This window comes from Gossypium hirsutum, chromosome A08, assembly GCF_007990345.1.
Source record: "Gossypium hirsutum isolate 1008001.06 chromosome A08, Gossypium_hirsutum_v2.1, whole genome shotgun sequence".
Lineage (NCBI taxonomy): Eukaryota > Viridiplantae > Streptophyta > Magnoliopsida > Malvales > Malvaceae > Gossypium > Gossypium hirsutum.
This window is the reverse complement of record NC_053431.1, coordinates 111,561,519-111,572,975: the sequence shown is the minus strand read 5'-3', so window position 1 is coordinate 111,572,975 and position 11,457 is coordinate 111,561,519.

Sequence of the window (11,457 nt, the reverse complement as noted above, 5' to 3'; positions counted from 1 at the left end):
AGGGTCAGAGCAATTTCTGGATTCCCTGTTCTGACTTTATAAATTCACCATAATTTGTATAAAAATAATTAGGACTTACAATTTATATGTATGGATTCCTTATTTAGTATATTTTTTAAGTGAAACAAACGGCATAGTCATTGGATTTCTGTACAGAAAGAAATTTGATTCGTAGTGCACAGGGGTCAGATTAGCCGAACCCTGAAACAGGGGAGACTTTAACTAATAAACTGTACTAATTGGCCAGACCAAAAATTCTAGAAAAAAATTAGTAGATAGATATATGAGTCTAGTTTTAGGAAAAATTTACGGGTCTTAATTTTGAGTTTCGAAACTCGAGATATGAATTTTTAAGCAACTATGATGCAGTTAGCCAGCTTGTCTAGAAATTTTAAAAAATAAATTGTTTGAGTTGTTTAATTAATGAATTAAGTCCGTTAACACCTCGTGCTCGACTCCGGCGATGGTCTCGGGTACGGGGGCGTTACAGGCAAGGTCATGGTAATATATGTGTAAAATCATAGTTGGACTATGGCTTTAAGCAAACAATATAGTCAAATCCGTAAGATGTTCTCTAATTTGACAATAAATGGTAAGTGTTATATGAATTAAAGTGATAGAATTCAATCAGTTCTTATATTGAGCTCAATCAAGTGAATTCATCATTTGAGATTGTAATTGGTAGGGAATATTAATGAAATGCTCTGTTTAATGTTTTGTTACTATTTGTTCGGTAAGATTTATTTTTGAGCCTATGAACTTACTAAACTTTTATAAGCTTACTTTTTTGTGTTAAATGTTTATTGTAGATTAATAAGAGTTCGGAGGATCGGATCAACACATCGGGCCACACTATTTCACTGGTAAATTTTACAAAACAACTTATGGTTTATATGGCATGTATAGGATGAAATGAAAAGAAAGTAAACTTGTAATATGGTTATGAACGGTTCATATACATATATGTTGGTTTATGTGCATGTATTTAATAGTATCTAATAGTAGTCAATGAATGGAATTACATGGTAAGTTATGCAAATGAGTAGTGTGATGACACATTAGGTTCAAAACTTGATATTTGACTTGAATTGGCTACTTGGTTGAGTTATGTTGGTGTAAGGAAATGTGTATGCAGGTTGGTTTGAGAAAGGGTGATAAAAGTGGCCTTAAAATGGACTATTTTCGTCCACACGGGTAGATATACAGGCGTGTGTCTTGACCGTGTGTAACACACGGCCTGACTTGTAGTCCGACCGTGTGTCCCCTACATCTTAAATTTGAGAAATAGAATCCTCAGAATTGAGCACATGGGCATAGACACGGGCGTGTGTCTCAGCTATATGTGCCACACGGCCTAAAACACGGGAGTGTGTCTTGGCCGTGTGAAAGCTGCACCTTAATGTTTTGCAAGTTAGAGAGTTACACGGGTTGGAGACACGACCGTGTGATCTGTGTCATTTGGCCATGTGAATCACATGGCCTACCCACACAGGCGTGTGACCCTTGTACACGAGAAAACTTTTGAAATTTAGTGAAAAATTTCTTGAGTTCTCAAATTGGTCCCGACTTGCTTCTAATGCATAATTTGGGCTTCGAGGGTTCATTTGAGGGATAATATGATTGATTATGCATGATTTCAAATATGAATAGTAAATGTTATGAATTAATTGTAAATGTTCTGAAAAATTCTGGTAATACTCTGTAACCCTGTTCTGGTGACGGATACGAATTAGAGGTGTTACAATGAATATATAAAAGACTTACCTATTTCTTGTGAAATGAAATGTCAAGATTAATTATGGCATGAATACTTAGTTATATAACTATATTTCTGGTTCACAAGGTAAGTTAGTGTGTATGTTTTATATGAACTTACTAAGCTTTCATAAAGCTTACTCTGTTTTCTTTCCTGTTTCTTGTAGTTGACATTTTGCAAAACATGGCTATCGGATCTCTACAAAGCTCACACTATCCAACATCAACCCTGTAACCTCTTTTGAAATGTTCTTTATTGGTTATGTGGCATTTATATAGGTTAAATGTATAAGTGTTACTTTGGAAAGAAATGATGTGAGACATGTGATGTCACATCCCGAAAATCAGGTTAGAAGAAATTGGGTTAGTGGAGCAAGAGTTGTCACACTCTGACTTTTAATTATAAGCTCATAAAACTATTTCAAGAATGAGCTATTGGCTTAGTGGTTAAGGGAAAATAAGGTAAGGTCGTAATTGATCACTATTTGATAGTAATTGACTTTTCATAAATGAAGATGTAATGATTACCATGAGATAAAATATGAACATATTGGGAGAACAAATATTATCTGAAAGAGATTAAGGATATCCTATGAGGGTAATACACTTATGACAAGGTCATTAGACTAGTACTGATTGAGTTGCTTTTGTAATGGTATGTCGTTGGAGAGAGGTTAGTCACAATACTATAATGGAATGACTTCATGACTAAATGAGTTAATAATTATTAGGTGAAAAGCCGAAACTTAATTATAAATCATTTGAGCCTCAATTGCATATGTCCAATTGGTTTTTCGCTAGCTCGCTGAAACCATAAATGAATTGCATGTTAAATCAAATGAACATAAATGAATAGAAATGGTGAAATGGAGAAATAGGAAGCATTTGGAAATGATTATGGTTTTCTCCAAAATGAAAATAAAAATGGAGAAATGAAATCATCTAGAAATGAATGTGGTTTTCTCCAAAATGAAAATGACCTGAAAAATGAATTTATGTTTTTTTGAATTAAATGAAGTTTGAAAATGGAAATAAATTATTTGGTTATAGTGAACCATTGAATGCGAAAATGTTAAATATACTTTCTCATAGATTCTTTTACGGTAAAGTCGTTATGATTTTAATAAAATTAGAATTGGGTTAAGAAAATTATTTAATTGGAAATATATTGAAGTTTATTTTTGGGAAATAGAAAAACAAATATTGGTTGGATCAAATTATAAAGTATTTGATTAAAAGCTCGGGAAGTACTTGTAATTAGACTCGATATAGAAAAGGCCCAAAAGCCCCTTTATGTAATAAGGGCGGACAACAAGCCCTAGTATAATGAACTAAGGTTGTTGCCATCTACATCCTAGTTGAATTAGGGTTTTGTTTTTCTATGCCACACCCCTATACCATGTTCGACTCAAGGAACCTGATATAGGAATATTACATTTGGTACCAAAGTAATTCTTGGCTAATTACTATTATATTTGAACATAAAAACGGACAAATAATAAATTTAAATAATTTATATTTAAATCCATTACTACTACTTGGGACATACTAAATTTTTCCTAAGTACATACTATTCTATTCAAAATTTTAAAATGTACCCTCTTGTTGCTTGAAGATGTGATGAGATGAAGACTTGTAATCTCAAATAAAACTCTTCAAAATTTCTGTACCTAATCTGCGCACGGAAACAAACCGTACGCTAAGTATACACCCAGTTGTATTACTATAATTCAAATACTTAAGGTAAAAACAATATATATACACATTAAATCTTACCATTATTTTACCTTCAATAAATCATTCATGCATTTAAAATTTAAATTTATTCTAATAATATATATCTTAAATAGCTTTTCTTTATTTTAATATAGATATCTTCTTATTATATCAATATCCATTTCATGCATTTCATCAATAACCATTTCATAAAATCATTATTTCATATATTTCATTTCTATATCCTAATTCAAAAACTTATTCTATTCCATATCTAAAACCTTACAACATTAGTCTTTCAATAATTATTTAAACCAACATTTTTCAATAAAAGTAATTATAATTAATTCATAAGATTAAATTCAACTAACTCATACACTATTTCATTATTTCCAATTTATTCTATTTTCACTTCTTATTCCGATATCTCAATTTCAATTCACATTTCAATTCATAGTTTCACTTTCTCATACTTTCAATAGTTCAATCGATCAATTCATTTGATTTCCTCATTTCATTTATTCAATTGATTTCAATATCAATAATTCGATATTTAGCAAATTCATGAACCTTAAGTTCATGCTTCAAATCTTACATCTTAATTCCATTCACAATTCAACTCATAATTTCTTTCTCATATTTTTAATAGTACGATCAATCAAATTTATTTAATTTTCTCATTTCAGTTATTCACCTTATTAACAAACCCGGACTTTGACGGATACACGGATTTCAACCCAAACACTCTAGTATGGCACATTGTGCCTAAAACGGTACATAGTACCTGATCAGTATACGACAATAAGTGCCTGAAACGACACACGAGGTGCCTGATACGACACATAAGGCGCCTGAAATACAACACATAAAGTGTCTGATATACGACATATAAAGTGCTTGATCGACAAAGCCGATATATCCCATACTCTTCCAAATCCTATGGCATGTCGATTATATCCGACTCAACCTGACTAGTTAATAGGGTATTTTAATTCTCAATTCACTTTCATTTCCAATTCAAGATCTCTTTTCAATTATAATTTCACATTCAAATCAATATACAATTCAATTATACAACACATTCACCATTCAGTTCAATTCTCATTCAATTCAAATTCACATTTCGACTTTCTAATCAATAAACAATTCAATACCAATACATATTTTGATTCAATTCAAACCACTTTCAATCAATACACAGTTCACATATTCACATATATTCATAAATTATTTCACTTTTATTTAATTCATATTTTTAATTCATATTCCAATCAAATTCAAATCAGTAATTAATGTTCCATCAATATACATTTCAAATACTCACATATTTTCTTCATTCAATTAAATTTGATTCAATTCAAATCACTTTTAATTTCCAATCAATATACTTTCAAATATTCACATAATTCATAATTCAATTACTTAATTCAAATCACTTTAATTTCTAATTTGTTCACATTCAATTTCAATAGCGATAAACATTTTTGAATCAATTTTATTCAAATCAATATCATCATGTCAATTGCTTACCTAATTTTACTTGCCATGCATTTTAATTAAAATATAACAATTAATAATAAATAGATTTGAATTATAGTAATACAAACCCGAATTTGTTTGATTATTCCTCGATAACTTTTCCTTTCCTTTCGGTTTCGATGCCTCGAGTTCTTTGCTAACTATGAAAATAATAATAATAATTTACACTTATTAATTACAGCACTAATTTATAATGAATGATTGAATTTCTATTCAATTTATACCTTAATTCCAATTTAATCCTAATTAACTCTTTTATTTTTGTAATTCAATCCATACTTCATTTCTATTCAATTTCCTTTCATATTTCACTTAGCTGTCTAATGTTCATAATAAAATTATAATTTAAAATTTCTTTCAATTTAGTCCTTTAAACACAAAAATTATAGCTTCTTTTACAATTCAATCCCTTACCAAAATCTAACTTGAAATTCATTCAATTAAATCTCTAATTCATCTTTTTGTTCAACATGAACTATACTTATAAACCTATGAACTTTCAAAGTATCAACTTAATTTAACCAAAACCTTGTTCTAAAACTTCTAAAACATCAAAATTAAATAAAAAGGACTTAATTGACTTACCTATTAAAGCTTTAAACTTTCAAACCCTCTCCTTTTTCTTTTCTTTCCCTTTTCTTTCTTCTTGTTTCGAATGGCTTCTTCTATTCTTTCTTTTGCTTTCTTTCTTTATTTCATTTCCTTTATATCTTATATATATATATATATATATTAGTTAATAATGATAATAATTATAATAAATATCTTTTAATAACACATATTTACATTACATTTGTCACCACTTGATTTGTTTATCATACACAAAAATCTCATAATATAATTATTTAATTAATAATTATCTTTTACTTAATTTTCAAGTAAATAAATAAATATAATACAAATGTATATATTTACATTATTACAATTGTCACTATCCAATTTGTTAATTATACAAAAATATTCTCACAATTTAATTATTTATCTAAAATAAATATATTTTACTTAGAAATAATAAATAATAAATATATATTTACTAATTAAATATAAGTATTACAAATGAACATATATTTTTTTTACAATTGTACAATATCATCACCATACATTTGGCAAATTTTTGATTTATTCATATAATATAATATTTTTAATCTATAACTAATATAAATTACCATATAAATAAAATAACTATATACATTATAATTTAATAATAATTAAAAAAATAAAAATCTTAGATTTTTATCAAAATTTGCTGCCTCATTTATGGTGAATGGTATTTTGTCATTTTGGTCCCCCTTTCTTTTTATTAATCTATACTTCTACTTTTACCCCTTATTCAATTTAGCCTTTTTTCCTAATTTCTCTTAATTAAGCTAAATTCACTTAATTAAAGCCTAATTAAACACACAACTAGCCTCACAAATATTCCTAATAAATATTTACGAACTTGGTTCACTAAGATGGAGGCCCTATAACTCGCTTTTCCGGTGCCTTGGAATTTTGTGTCATTATTTTGCCTAAAAATAGAGCGACTTTTACTCTCTAAGAATTAAATATGTTTTTCGGAATAATGAGTCTGTCGGTTTCTATTTTGAAGAGAGAATTTTCATTTTCACCCCAAAATAAAAGAAAAATATTTCTAGTTTCTTTATTTGATTCGTGATGTTCGAGCCTACACTGGAAATAACGGAGAAGATCGTTTGATTGAAACCAGGAATGACAATGATCCGTAACATAGGTATGATTTCAATCTAGAGTTTAATAGAAACTAAATGGGAAAGAAGGAAAGAATATTATTTCTTATATCTATACAATTGTGATACAACACCTATATATAGGTAATAGTAGCCTAACAATCTAGGAGTAATTTAATCATTTCCTAATCTATACAAGTTAATTATTTTATATTTAAAATAATTTTACAGCTAGCATGTCTTAAATTAATCTACTTTCCTTTTTAACACTCCCCTCAAGCTAGTCTAAAAATATCTTCTGTTGTCAGCTTGCCAATTAAGTGATCAAATTGCTTCATGTGCAGTCCTTTTGTAAGTATATCTACAATCTGTTCAGTCGTTGGTACGTATGACATACAAATCAATCCCTTTATAAGTTTTTCTTTGATAAAATGCTTATCAATTTCTACATGTTCCATTCAATCATGAAGAACATGGTTGTGATCAATTGCAATTGCAGCCTTGTTACTGCAATAGACTTTTATTGTAACAACTTGTTTTTAGTGGCGTGAGAAACAGTGATTTTGGGACCACATTTCTAACGAGAGAATTAATATTTTATTATTTATTTAATATTTATGAGTATTTATTGATGTTATACTAAAATTTCAATGATTAATTAAGTAAAAAGGATTAAATCATAAAAGCTGCAAAAATTGATTTCTATTTGTTAAATGTGTCAAATGGTTATCAAAAGGTAAATCAATGGACTTAGTAGGTAAATATATCATAAGTATAGTTATTGGACAATTATGGACATTTTTTGTTAATAACTAAGTTAAAAACCATAAGGATAAAGTAGTAAATTGATAATTAAACGATTAAATTAAACAAAACAAGTGATGGAAAGCCATAATCTTCCTCATTTTGCTAATTTAGACCTGAAATTACCATTTTTAGCTAGGGGGATATTCGACCAAGCTTCAAACTATTGCATGGTATGTTTTTTTAATCTCGATTTTACTTATTTTTATGTTTTGTTATCGTATTAGCTTAATCTAGCTAGCCCGGGGGTTAATTCGTAAAATTGTTAAAATTCTAGGGTTTTATCATGAATGAATTGGAAGTTTTTGTGAATTTAGTTGATAGATTATTAAGGTTGCTATTTAAAAATAAGTATTTTGTTAAGTGATTTTTAATGATTTTAATATTTAGGGATCTACTTGAGAAAATAGTAAAATTCAATGAAAATAATGTGAAATGATGAAAAACATTGGTTTTTTAGAATTCTTTTGAAATTTGGCTAGCTTGGTTGAGTGGCTAAAATTTGTAATTTTGCAAGTTTCGAGTTTAGGGACTAAGTTGTAAAAAAATTAAAATGCTAGAGGTAATTTTGTAAATTCACATTTAAATGGGCTATAAGCTTGAATTGATTATTTTAAGCTATTTGAATTATTTAATTGAATTAAATCAATACACATTAAGACACGACTCAAACGGACTCAAATCACAGAAAAGCCAAAGTAGTGGAGCAATTGTCAGTTCGTGTTAAGAATCGTTTTGGTATCGATAAAGTCGTACAATAGTTAATCTGTTTCTTTTTGGAATTATTTTCTATTAAAGGATACTTATTTTAGTTAATTTTAATGTTTAATGTGATTTATATGTTAAATTGGACTACATTGATTCATAATCAATGGATGAAATTGTTGATAATGTGGATTATATATATGTGATATGAAAAGTGTCCTGTTTGAGCCTCGTGAACACTTAGGATACAAATGACATGTCATTAAGAATTATACGGTTTCGAGTGTTGGTATCGGATGTCCTATCGATGGCTGAGGTCCTACATTTGTTGCGGAATCTCCACAACTCGTGTGAGCAACATCGTGTAGCTTAATATCCCAACCCAGAGCTCATTCGAACAGGCCCAATTCATAGATCATGTGAGCATATACGGTTACATGTTACAGTCACAGCTCATGTGAGCATTTCCCGAGTATCCGATGTTTTTTCATATGGTTCATCGGGTATTAAAGGTTTCCTCCATGTGAACATGATTTCATGGTAAGTTATATGATTGATGGACAAAATGAAATATACTTGTATATTCTTTGAGTTGTATAAATGTTACATTCGAAAAGTGTTGAATGGCTTATAAGTTGATAAATTCCAAATATGTGTTTCTTGAAATGTTGGAATTGATTATATATGTACAAGTTCACTAACCATTTGAATTTGGTGGTTGGAAATAGGAATCGTTAAATTTATAAGCTTACTAATAGAACTTTTATAAATTATATAAGTTATATAAATTGAGTTAAATTGGTAAGTTTACATTTAAATTCTACATGAACTTATCAAGCACTAGTTGCTTATTTAGTTGTTTTCTTTTTTGTAGATTATTGGAAAGCTCGTTTGGTTGGAATTCTCGTCAGAGCATCATCACACTATCCATCCATCATTTTGGTTGTTTTTGGTTAATTTGGCTAATGGTTATAAATGGCATGTATAGGGCTAAAATGTTATCTTGGTCCTTTAGTTGTTTTGAGTTTGTGCTAAACCAATTTGTAGTTAAATGCCTTAATTGTTGTTGGTTTGTAAATGACGTTATAAATTGGTGATGTTGGGTTTGTGCATGTTTTTTTTAAGTAGTTAGATTATGGTTGTATACTATGCTAATGAAATGGTTGTTTGCTATGTATGATTTATGTTAAGTGAATGAACTTGATGATGTTGAATTGGATTAAGTTTGATATGAAAATTGGGATGCCTTTTGATGGCATATTGATTAGAAATAGGATGGATGATTTTTGGCATGTTTTTGATGTCCTTGAATATGTTTTTAACCTTGTGAAATAAGCTAGATATGGTGTGTCTTGGTGTGTAAGAATTAGTACTTGATTGGGCTTGCATTAGGGGCTAAATAGGAAGTACATGGCCTAGGGCACCGGCTGCCACACTGTTGTGTGCCACACACTGCCACGCTACACGATCGTGTGCCGCATACGACCACCCCACCAGCCATCTGTCATTTATATTTTTAGGTGTACGATGAACCACACAATCTCAAAGAGTTACACGACCTAGTGACACGATCGTGTGACCAAACTTTGAATACACACGACATGGCCGTGTGACTCTATTTCAAATACCCACATGGGTGAACACATGGGTTGGGACACGGCTGTGTGTCCCATACATTGATTAATCACATGGCCTAGGCTATGTCACATGGCCTCGCCACACGATTGTGTGACTCTTGTTTCCAAAATTTTTCAATTTTTCCAGAATTTTTTTATTTGTTTCACAATGATCCTCGAACATTCTCAAACTATTTTTAGGGCTTCGTAGGCTCGATTTAAGGCCTGTAAGTTTATATTTACTTTAATTAAAAGGAATTATTTAATGTTTTATTTAATTTGTTTAATTGCTTTTATTTGAACTTAAATGTTCCAATTTGTATAGTAATACTTCATAACCCTACTCTGGCGACAGAGATAGGTTAAGGGTGTTACATTTATGGGCAAAGAACATGAAATTCTTAAATTTTCCATTAGCCTTTTAATCCATAAAACTTCACAAACACCATGGGCAACTGCTTTAAATTCAGCTTCAGCACTACTTCTAGCTACCACATTTTTTCTTTTTACTTCTCTAAGTGATTAAATTTCCTCCAATGAAAGTACAATAACCTAATGTATACTTTCGATCAGTAGTGCTTCCATCTCAATCTACATACACAATCAAAATAGCTATTTTTCTTATATTTAGATGCATGTAAAACATGGCATGATCTGCTTGACTTTGACAATAACCAAGAGCTTTTACCGTCCTTCCAAACCGTTCAAACCAGGCTCTGGGTGACTGTTTGAGCCCATATAAAGACTTTCTTAACCTACAGACCTTATTTTCTCATAATCATTTATCAAAACCCGAAGGTAAAATCAATAAGACTTCTTCTAAATCCCCAATTGGAAAAGCATTCTTAATATCCAACTAATGTAAGAGCCAATTTTGATTCACAGCTAAGGACAATAAAAATCGAATTGAATTGAGTTTCGCAACAGGAGCAAAAGTTTCTTGATAATCAATGCCAAAGGTTTAGGTGAACCTTTTAGCAACGAGTCTTGCCTTATACCTTTCTATATTTCCATCAACATTTCATTTCACATTGAATACCCATTTACATCCTACAATTTGTTTATCTTTGGGTAAATTTACTATCTCCCAAGTACCATTCTTCTTCAAAGCATTCATTTCCTCCATAATTGCTAACTCCCAATTTGGATAATCTAAAGCCTCTTGAATAGTTGTCAGAACAAACACGTTAGACAATTTACTAACAAATCCTTTATGATAAGTTGAAAGCTTATGGTAGGATAAATAATTACTAATAGGATACTGGGTACATGTTCGAGTTCCCTTTCTAAGGGCTATAGGGATGTCAAGATCAAAAGGTTTGTTGGAAAGAGATGAATCAGAATTAGAGATAGAAACAGGAAAAGGTGGAGAAGTCAAAATAGGATTGAGATTACTAGAATCAGGTGTAGAACTTTCCCCCAAGGATTTTGAACGGTTTTTTGGTAGAGTGATCAGCAACTCATTACCCTTTTTCTGAGTTTTTTTTTTCCGTGAATAAACCAAGAGCTCAAGTTCAGGATTGATTTTTTCCCTTTTGTAGTTTTTCTCCCCCTGTTCGTGACTCATGTAATAGATTAGGATGTTCCTTATGCCTAACATCTTGAGTTAATATTTCTAGAGATGATGATAAATC